Source organism: Hyla sarda, chromosome 12, assembly GCF_029499605.1.
Source record: "Hyla sarda isolate aHylSar1 chromosome 12, aHylSar1.hap1, whole genome shotgun sequence".
Taxonomy (NCBI): domain Eukaryota; kingdom Metazoa; phylum Chordata; class Amphibia; order Anura; family Hylidae; genus Hyla; species Hyla sarda.
The window spans coordinates 83,823,057-83,834,394 of NC_079200.1; positions in this window are offsets into that span (position 1 = coordinate 83,823,057).

Below are 11,338 nucleotides of genomic sequence, written 5' to 3' on the forward strand. Positions count from 1 at the left end.
GTAAATTTTTGTCGATACTTGCATCCTTTCTTGGTGAAAAATCCCAAAATTTCATGAAAAATTTGAAAATTTAGCATTTTTCTAACTTTGAAGCTCTCTGCTTGTAAGCAAAATGGATATTACGAATACATTTTTTTTGGGTTCACATATACAATATGTCTACTTTATGTTTGCATCATAAAATTGATGAGTTTTTACTTTTGGAAGACACCAGAGGGCTTCAACGGTCAGCAGCAATTTTCCGATTTTTCACAAAATTTTCAAACTCAGTATTTTTCAGGGACCAGTTCAGGTTTGAAGTGGATTTGAAGGGTCTTCATATTAGAAATACCCCATAAATGACCCCATTATAAAAACTACACCCCCCAAAGTATTCAAAATGACATTCAGTCAGCGTTTTAACCCTTTAGGTGTTTCACAGGAATAGCAGCAAAGTGAAGGAGAAAATTCACAATCTTCATTTTTTACACTCACATGTTCTTGTAGACCCAATTTTAGAATTTTTACAAGGGGTAAAAGGACAAAATTTTTACTTGTATTTGTAGCCCAATTTCTCTCGAGTAAGGACATACCTCATATGTCTATGTAAAGTGTTCGGCGGGCGCAGTAGAGGGCTCAGAAGGGAAGGAGCGACAAGGGAATTTTGGAGAGTACGTTTTTCTGCAATGGTTTTTGGGGGGCATGTTACCTTTAGGAAGCCCTTATGGTTCCAGAACAGCAAAAAAAAAAAACACATGGCATACCATTTTGGAAACTAGACCCCTCGGGGAATGTAACATGGGATAAAGTGAACCTTAATACCCCACAGGTGTTTCACGACTTTTGCAAATTAAAAAAAAAAATAATAAATTTTACCTACAATGCTTGTTTTCCCAAAAAATTTTTATTTTTAAAAAGGGTAATAGCAGAAAATACCCCTAAAAATTTGAAGCCCAATTTCTCCCGATTCAGAAAACACCCCATATGGGGGTGAAAAGTGCTCTGCTGGCGCACTACAGGTCTCGGAAGAGAAGGAGTCACATTTGGCTTTTTGAACGCAAATTTTTCTCTGGGGGCATGCCGCATTTAGGAAGCCCCTATGGTGCCAGGACAGCAAAAAAAAACCCACATGGCATACCATTTTGGAAACTAGACCCCTCGGGGAACGTAACAAGGGGTTAAGTGAACCTTTATACCCCACAGGTGTTTCACGACTTTTGCATATGTAAAAAAATAATTTTTTTTTTACCTAAAATGCTTGTTTTCCCAAAAATTTTACATTTTTAAAAAGGGTAAAAGCAGAAAATACCCCCCAAAATTTTTAACACAATTTCTCCCGAGTATGGCGATACCCCATATGTGACCCTAAACTGTTGCCTTGAAATATGACAGGGCTCCAAAGTGAGAGCGCCATGCGCATTTGAGGCCTAAATTAGGGATTGCATAGGGGTGGACATAGGGGTATTCTACGCCAGTGATTCCCAAACAGGGTGCCTCCAGCTGTTGCAAAACTCCCAGCATGCCTGGACAGTCAACGGCTGTCCGACAATACTGGGAGTTGTTTTGCAACAGCTGGAGGCTCCGTTCTGGAAACAGTGGCGTACCAGACGTTTTTCATTTTTATTGGGGAGGGGAGGGGGGTTGTATAGGGGTATGTGTATATGTAGTGTTTTTTACTTTTTATTTTATTTTTTGTGGTAGTGTAGTGTAGTGTTTTTAGGGTACAGTCGCACGGGCGGGGGTTCACAGTAGTTTCTCGCTGGCAATTTGAGCTGCAGCAGAAAGTTTGCGGCAGCTCAAATTTGCAGCCAGATACTTACTGTAATCCTCCGCCCATGTGAGTGTACCCTGTACGTTCACATTGGGGGGGGGGACATCCAGCTGTTGCATAACTACAACTCCCAGCATGCCCGTTGGCTGTCGGTGACTGCTGAGAGTTGCAGTTTTGCAACAACTGTAGGCACACTGGTTATGTATCACTGAGTTTGTGACCTAACTCAGTGTTTCACAACCAGTGTGCCTCCAGCTGTTGCAAAACTACAACTCCCAGCATGTACGTGCATGGTGTATGGTGACTGCTGAGAGTTGTAGTTTGCAACAGCTGGAGGCACACCGGTCGTGAAACACTGAGTTAGGTAAAAAAAAACTGAGTTTCACAACCAGTGTGCCTTCAGCTGTTGCAAAACTACAACTCTCAGCAGTCACCGACAGCCAACGGGCATGCTGGGAGTTGTAGTTATGCAACCAGCAGATGCACCACTACAACTCCCAGCATGCACTTTAGCTGTTTGTGCAAGCTGGGAGTTGTAGTTATACAACAGCTGAAGGTACACTTTTCCATAGAAAGAATGTGCCTCCAGCTGTTGCAAAACCATAAGTCCCAGCATGCCCATAAGGGAATGCTGGGAGTTGTGGTGGTCTGCCTCCTGCTGTTGCATAACTACAGCTCCCAGCATGCCCTTTTTGCATGCTGGGAGCTGTTGCTAAGCAACAGCAGGAGGCTGTCACTCACCTCCAACGATCCAGACGCTGCAGGTCAGTCCCGCCGCCGCAGCTGCTCCTGGGGCCCCGATCCCAACAGGGGCGCCGGGGATCGGGGTCCCCAGCACCCGGGGTGCACGTCCCGCACCCGCTTACGTCCTCCAGAAGAGGGGCGAAGCGGGTGCGGGAGTGACACCCGCAGCAGGCGCCCTGATTGGTTGGCCGGTAATCCGGCCGACGAATCAGGGCGATCGTGAGGTGGCACCAGTGCCACCTCACCCCTGCAGGCTCTAGCTGTTGGGGGCCGTCAGAGACTGGAGACCCGATTGACCCGGAATCGCCGCAGATCGGCGGCGATCGCCGACATGGGGGGGCATAATGACCCCCCTGGGCGATATGCCGGGATGCCTGCTGAACTATTTCAGCAGGCATCCGGCTCCGGTCCCCAACCGGCTAGCGGTGGGGGCCGGAATTCCCACGGGCGTATGGATACGCCCTCGGTCCTTAAGGACTCGGGATGCAGGGCGTATCCATACGCCCTATGTCCTGAAGAGGTTAAAGGGGTTGTGCGCTGTCCTGCCTTTCGGAGCTCCGCTCGCAGTGTCCGGAAGTTCATTACTCCGAACGCTGTGTGCGGGCTTCCGTGTTCGTAGCCGCCCCCTCGTGATGTCACGCTCGGCCCCTTGTGACATCACGCCCGCCCCCTCGACGGAAGTCTATGGGAAGGGGGCGCGACCGCTGTCACGCCTCCTTCCCATAGACTTTGGTTGAGGGGGCTGGCGTGATGTCACGAGGGGGTGGGCGTGACGTCACGAGGGGGCGGCCGCGAACACGGAAGCCCGCACACAGCGTTCGGAGTAATGAACTTCCGGACGCTGCGAGCGGAGCTCCAAAATGCAGGACAGCGCACAACCCCTTTAATGGCATTAAAGGGGTACTCCGGTGAAAAGCTTTTTTCTTTTAACTCAACTGGTGGCAGAAAGTTAAACACATTTGTAAATGACTTCTATTAAAAAATCTTAATCCTTCCTGTACTTATTAGCTGCTGAATACTACAGAGGAAATTCTTTTCTTTTTGGAATGCTCTCTGATGACATCACGAGCACAGTTCTCTCTGCTGACATTATTATAATAATAAAAATAATGCTTTATTTATTGTCCTTAGTGGGATTTGAACCTAAGTCCCCAGCACTGCAAGGCAGCAGTGCTAACCACTGAGCCACCATGCTGCCCTTACCATACATCTGCTATGCACGGTTGCTAAAATGGACAGAGATGTCATCAGAGAGCACTGTGTTCATGATGTCATCAGTGTTCAAAAAGAAAGGAATTTCCTCTGTAGCATTCAGTAGCTAATAAGTACTGGAAGGATTAAGATTTTTTAATAGAAGTCATTTACAAATATGTTTAACTTTCTGCCACCAGTTGAGTTAAAAGAAAAAAGGTTTTCACCGGAGTACCCCTTTAAGCTCCAAATAATGACTGAATGGGACTCGCTAATGTGTGTCTTCTTTTTCTAGGAACCATGCTGACTTTGGAGCAGCCAATTTGTAGTATCTCTGCTGCTGTTAGATTCATGATGTTTAGCAGCGCCTCTCTTGTATTTGTTGCCTTTCCTCCACAGAGTAAATCTAACTCCCAGCTTCTGGTTGTGACTATCACTTAGTGAATGTGGTGACAGTTTAGCAGCCTCTCGCTGCCTTCATTAATATTTCACACTTTTCTAGCAGATGAAATCGAGTATTTGTTGTACAAATAGTCAGGAATCATACTGTTTCATTTGTAACCAAATGGTAAATAGATTGTTCATTCTACAAAATTTCCGGATGCAACTCCATAAGAATCAGGAAAACAAGATGCAGTTCAGACAAATAATTATCACAATGATATGATATGATCCAATATAATATGTGGAATGACTTGTCTAACTGGCTCCTAGACAGGATCTGGAGAAAGACAAATATGTATTTAACACAATGGGAAAGGGAAGATGAGCAGCTTCTAGACATAGAGGAGGCAAAATTTATAACATTGTATCACGTTTGAAATATTGGCCCTCATTTACTTAGACAATCGGGTTGTACGTCTATCTTGCTTTCTTACCCGACTGCTTTTTTCCCCTGGTATTTATTATTATGTCGCATCCTGTTTGTCGCACGTGGGTTTTGTTGGTTTTGGTTTCCAATTCCTTTGAGTTGTCGGGAAAAAATCCACAACAATTCAACAAATTCGGGTTGGAAACCTTTATAAATACGTGGGAAAGCTCAGAAATGTCGGGTTACGCCCCTTAAATGGGTTTGGGAGAATCCACATCGGGTCCGTCGGGAAAAAATGTTGCATCGTGTCGCAGACTGGCGCACGATGTCTGCGACATGTCGCAGACAAAGATGCGCCAAATAAAACCAACAAAACAAGTCGGGTTTAGAATAGTAAATGAGGGCCAATGTCATTAGATAATAACATTTTATCATACAACAATAATAAATGTATGAGTTCTAGTGCTGCGTCCTTTCAAGGTCACACTGCGGAATCTCTGGGCAGAAAATTTCCCGCCGGAGATTCTGAATCAGCCGGCGCTAGGACCGTGCGGACACTGCAGTCTCCAATAGACTTCAATGTGTTCTGCAAGTATTTCCGCCTGAAGAATGAGCAACACCATTCTTCAGGCAGAAATTTTCAAGTGGATTTTCCGTTCACAAATTCCGAAACCCATTCACTATACTATACATTGTAGTAAGCAGAGTTTCTGCCTGCAATTTCAATACGGAATTGCAAGCGGAAATTCCGTAGTGTGAACCTAGCCTTACTTTTTCTACTACTGTCCTCCACAGCAGACCTGCTGGTTTAAACCATGGCTCTACTTCTCTACCTGCACAGTGGAGTCAGGTTGATAAGACAACCAGAACCCAAAAATGACATCAGGGCTGCTGTCCTATTTAAAAGGGTCTCCTCTTGCCATGCATTGTCATTACTTTGGTTCATTCCCTTTCCTGACTTGTTTCTTGTATATTCATTCTTGGTTTGATCCCTAATTATGTGACCTTCTTTGTGGTTGTTTCCACTGCCATATTCCTTGGATTGTTCAGTTGGTACCTGTTGTCTACTCATGGCTCTGACCCTTGGCTACTTTTCTCTCTATATTCTGATCTTGTCCTTTGGCTTGGCGTAACCTGACTGCTCTCCTGATGACTACATTACGTCTGCATCAGTGCCACTGCTTCCAATCCATGACTAGTCTTGTTAAAGGGGTTCTCCGGTGAAAACCTTTTTTCTTTTAAATCAACTGGTGGCAGAAAGTTAAACATATTTGTAAATTATAGATGAGTAGTTCGGCACTACTAATTTCTGAACCTGAGAGCGGGTGGACACTAAGTCGCTGTAGCGGAGTGGGGATACGGTGGTGCTCGGACTCGGATGGTAGAATATACCATCAGTGCATGAGAAGACAAAGAAAAGTCGGCACTCACCGGGTTTCCAATTCAGCAGATTTTATTGCACGTTGCTTACAGCCGTAATACAATTCTCGGGGGAGACGACGGATGGTACAAGGGGGGTACCACAGAGAGGCGACACCTGTGTTTCGCACTTAGTAGTGCTTCAACGGGCCGATGAAGCACTACTAAGTGCGAAACACAGGTGTCGCCTCTCTGTGGTACCCCCCTTGTACCATCCGTCGTCTCCCCGAGAATTGTATTACGGCTGTGAGCAACGTGCAATAAAATCTGCTGAATTGGAAACCCGGTGAGTGCCGACTTTTCTTTGTCTTCTCATGCACATATTTGTAAATTACTTCTATTAAAAATATCTTAATCCTTCCAGTACTTAATAGCTGCTGAATGCTACAGAGGAAATTCCTTTCTTTTTGGAACACTGATGACATCACCAGCACAGTGCTCTCTGCTCACATCTCTGTCCATTTTAGCAACCGTGCATAGCAGATGTATGCTAAGGGCAGCATGGTGGCTCAATGGTTAGCACTTCTGCCTTGCAGTGCTGGGGACTTGGGTTCAAATCCCACTAAGGACAATAAATAAAGCGTTATTATTATTATAATAACATCAGCAGAGAGAACTGTGCTCGTGATGTCATCAGAGAGCATTCCAAAAAGAAAATAATTTCCTCTGTAGTATTCAGCAGCTAATAAGTACAGGAAGGATTAAGATTTTTTAATAGAAGTAATTTACAAATATGTTTAAATTTCTGCCACCAGTTGATTTAACCCCTTAAGGACCAAGGACGTACCGGTACGTCCTTGGTCCTGCTCTTCCGATATAACGCGGGGTTACACAGTAACCCCGCGTCATATCATGGCGGGCCCGGCGTCATAGTGAAGCCGGGACCCGCCTCTAATAGCGCGCAGCGCTGATCGCGGCGCCGCGCGCTATTAACCCTTTAGCCGCGCGCTCAAAGCTGAGCCGCGCGGCTAAAAGTGAAAGTGAAAGTTCCCGGCTAGCTCAGTCGAGCTGTTCGGGATAGCCGCGGCTAATCGCGGCATCCCGAACAGCTGACAGGACAGCGGGAGGGCCCCTTCCTGCCTCCTCGCTGTCCGATCGCCGAATGACTGTTCAGTGCCTGAGATCCAGGCATGAGCAGTCATCCGGCAGAATCGTTGATCACTGGTTTCTTATGAGAAACCAGTGATCAACATAGAAGATCAGTGTGTGCAGTGTTATAGGTCCCTATGGGACCTATAACACTGCAAAAAAAAAGTGAAAAAAAAAAGTGAATAAAGATCATTTAACTCCTCCCCTATTAAAAGTTTGAATCACCCCCCTTTTCCAATAAAAAAAAAAACACAGTGTAAATAAAAATAAACATATGTGGTATCACCGCGTGCGGAAATGTCCGAATTATAAAAATATATCATTAATTAAACCGCTCGGTCAATGGCGTGCGCGCAAAAAAATTCCAAAGTCCAAAATAGTGCATTTTTGGTCACTTTTTATATCATTTAAAAATGAATAAAAAGTGATCAATAAGTCCTATCAATGCAAAAATGCTACCGTTAAAAACTTCAGATCACGGCGCAAAAAATTAGCCCTCATACCGCCCCATACACGCAAAAATAAAAAAGTTATAGGGGTCAGAAGATGACAATTTTAAACGTATTAATTTTCCTGCATGTAGTTATGATTTTTTCCAGAAGTCCGACAAAATCAAACCTATATAAGTAGGGTATCATTTTAATCGTATGGACCTACAGAATACATATCAGGTGTCATTTTTACCGAAAAATGTACTACGTAGAAACGGAAGCCCCCAAAAGTTACAAAACAGCGTTTTTTTTTCAATTTTGTCGCACAATGATTTTTTTTCCCGCTTCACCATAGATTTTTGGGCAAAATGACTGACGTCATTACAAAGTAGAATTGGTGGTGCAAAAAATAAGCCATCATATGGATTTTTAGGTGTAAATTTGAAAGAGTTATGATTTTTTAAAGGCAAGGAGCAAAAAACGAAAATGCAAAAACGGAAAAACCTCCGGTCCTTAAGGGGTTAAAAGAAAAAAGTTTTTCACCGGAGTACCCCTTTAATGCAACTTAGAGATCCTCCTGCAGTACAGTTCAAATGTCTTTTTTGTGGTTAAAGGTAAAGACCATGGTATATTTTAAACTCTTCCTCCAATAAACAAGCAGAGTCACTCTTGGTGGATCATCTCTATGATTGTACCTTTCTGCTGCTTCCAGGCCATACAACTCACAGGGTATAGTCTATCTTATTTGTTTTCCGAAGACCAAGACTATATTGGCTTAAATTAAAGGGTTATTCCAAGAAAAAACTTTTTTTTTATATTAACTGGCTCCAGAAAGTTAAACAGATTTGTAAATTACTTCTATTAAAAAAATCTTAATCCTTCCAGTAGTTATCAGCTGCTGAAGTTGAGTTGTTTTTTTCTGTCTGACAACCGTGCTCTCTGCTGACACCTCTGCTTGTCTCAGGAACCGTCCTCTAAACAAACCTCTAATGCTTTGGACAGTTCCTGAGACAAGCAAAGGTGTCAGCAGAGAGCACTGTTATCAGACAGAAAAGAACAACTCAACTTCAGCAGCTGATAACTACTGGAAGGATTAAGATTCTTTTTAGTAGAAGTAATTTACAAATCTGTTTAACTTTCTGGAGCCAGTTGAAATGTAAAAAAATTTTTAATTTTTTTCCTGGAATACCCCTTTAACCCATTAACGACGAAAGACGTATATTTACGTCCTCTTCCGGCTCCTGCTATATGCCGCGGGGTCACGCAGTGGTCACGTCATATCGGGTCACGTCATATCGGGTCGTCACGGCGGCCATCAACGGCCGGGACCCGCGGCTAATGCAGGAAATCACTGATCGCGGCGATGCCCTGCATTAACCCTTCAGACGCGGCGATCTCAGCTTACAGGACACCAGGAGGGCCCTTACCTGCCTCCTCGTTGTCTGATCGGCGAATGACTGCTCCGTGCCTGAGATCCAGGCAGGAGCAGTAAAGCGCCGATAACACTGATCACAGGCATGTTAATACACGCCTGTGATCTGTGTAAAAGATCAGCGTGTGCAGTGTTATAGGTCCCTATGGAACCTATAACACTGCAAAAAAAAAAGTTAAAAAAAGTGTTAATAAAGGTCATTTAACCCCTTCCCTAATAAAAGTTTGAATCACCCCCTTTTCCCATAAAAAAAAATAAAACAGTGTAAATAAAAATAAACATATGTGGTATCGCCGCATGCGTAAATGTCCGAACTATAAAAATATATCATTAATTTAACCGCACAGTCAATGGCGTACACGTCAAAAAATTCCAAAGTACAAAAAAGCGTATTTTTGGTCACTTTTTATACCATAAAAAAATGAATAAAAAGTGATCAAAAAATCAGTTCAAAACAAAAATGGTACCGATAAAAACTTCAGATCAAGGCACAAAAAATTTGCCTTCATACCGCCCTGTACGTGGAAAAATAAAAAAAGTTATAGGGGTCAGAATAGGAAATTTTTAAGCGTACAAATTTTCCTGCATGTAGTTATGATTTTTTCCAGAAGTACAACAAAATCAAACCTATATACTTAGGGTATCATTTTAACCGTATGGACTTACAGAATAATGATAAGGTGTCATTTTTACTGAAATATGCACTGCGTAGAAACGGAAGCCCCCAAAACTTACAAAATGGTCTTCGATTTTGTTGCACAATTATTATTTTTTTCCATTTCGCCGTGGATTTTTGGGTAAAATGACTAATGTCACTGCAAAGTAGAATTGGTGATGCAAAAAATAAGCCATAATATGGATTTTTAGGTGGAAAATTGAAAGGGTTATGATTTTTAAAAGGTAAGGAGGAAAAAACGAAAATGCAATTACATTGCAGCCATAGATTATGCCCCATTACATTGCCCCCATAGATTATGTCCCATCACATTGCCCCCATAGATTATGCCCCATCACATTGCCCCAATAGATTATGCCCCCTTACAGTGCCCCATAGAATAGGGGAAAAAAACACCACTCACCTCTCCTTTGTTCCCCCCGCAGCTCCTGTCGTTCATCTTCTGTTTCAGCCTCCTGTGTTGACAGCGTAATTAGGAGCCGCTGCTGCACAGGAAGCCCGGGCTAGAGTGATAGCCCGGGCTAGCTGGCTCCTTCCTGTCACGTGTGCCGCCGCTGCGCTCGCTCAACACTGTGTGTGTCTTAAAGGCGCACTCAGTGTTGAAAGTTGCGGCTGCTCGGGAATTCAGGACAGGTGTCCCGGATTCCCTGGCAGCCTCCCCTTCACCTGCGGGCCCGGTCGCAGGGGGTACGGCAGGGCACGCAGTTAAAGGGTCCGGTTTCTCCACTGCAGGGACATGTCACCACGGTTCCTAGCATGGGAGTTAATGACAGGGTGCAGCCATAGGGCTCCGGGCCCCTTACTGGGGTACCTTCTGTACCCACCTGATGGCGGCCCTGGGTATGGGCAATATAAAAATCACACCTGAAAGCAAAATGGAGATAAGTTCACTTAGTCTTTGCATTGTGTCTGTGTGTGCCACAATAAGCAGGGACAACAGAGAAGATGAGAAGAGAACTGTCTGAGGACTTGAGAACCAAAATTGTGGAAAAATTTCAACAATTTCAAGATTACAAGTCCATCTTCAGAGATCTAGATTTGCCTTTGTTCACAGTGCACAACATTATCAAGAAGTTTCAAACAATGGCACTGTAGCTAATCTCCCTGGGCGTGGACGGAAGAGAAAAATTGATGAAAGTTGTCAACGCAGGATTGTCAAGATGGTGGATCAAAGATATTCAAGCTGTCCTGCAGGCTCAGGGAGCATCAGTGTCAGTGCAAACTATCTGACGACATTTAAATTAAATGAAACGCTATGGCAGGAGACTCAGGAGGACCCCACTGCTGGCACAGAGACATAAAAAAGCAAAACTACATTTTGCCAAAATGAACTTGAGTAGGCCAAAATCCTTCTGGAAAAACATCTTGTGGACAGATGAGACCAAGATAGAGCTTTTTGGTAAAGCACATCATTCTACTGTTTACCGAAAATGGAATGAGGCCTACAAAGAAAAGAACACAGTATATACAGTGAAATATGGTGGAGGTTCAATGATGTTTTTGGGTTGTTTTGCTGCCTGTGGCACTGGGTGCCTTGAATGTGTGCAAGGCATCATGAAATCTGAGGATTGCCAATGGATTTTGGGTCGCACTGTACAGCCCAGTGTCAGAAAGCTGGGTTTGCGTCTGAGATCTTGGGTCTTCCACCTGGACAATGACCCCAAACATACCTCAAATATCACCCAGAAATGGATGGCAACAAAGTGCTGGAGAGTTCTGAAGTGGCCAGTAATGAGTCCAAACCTAAATCCCATTGAACACCTTTGGAGAGATCTTAAAATTGCTGTTGGGAAAA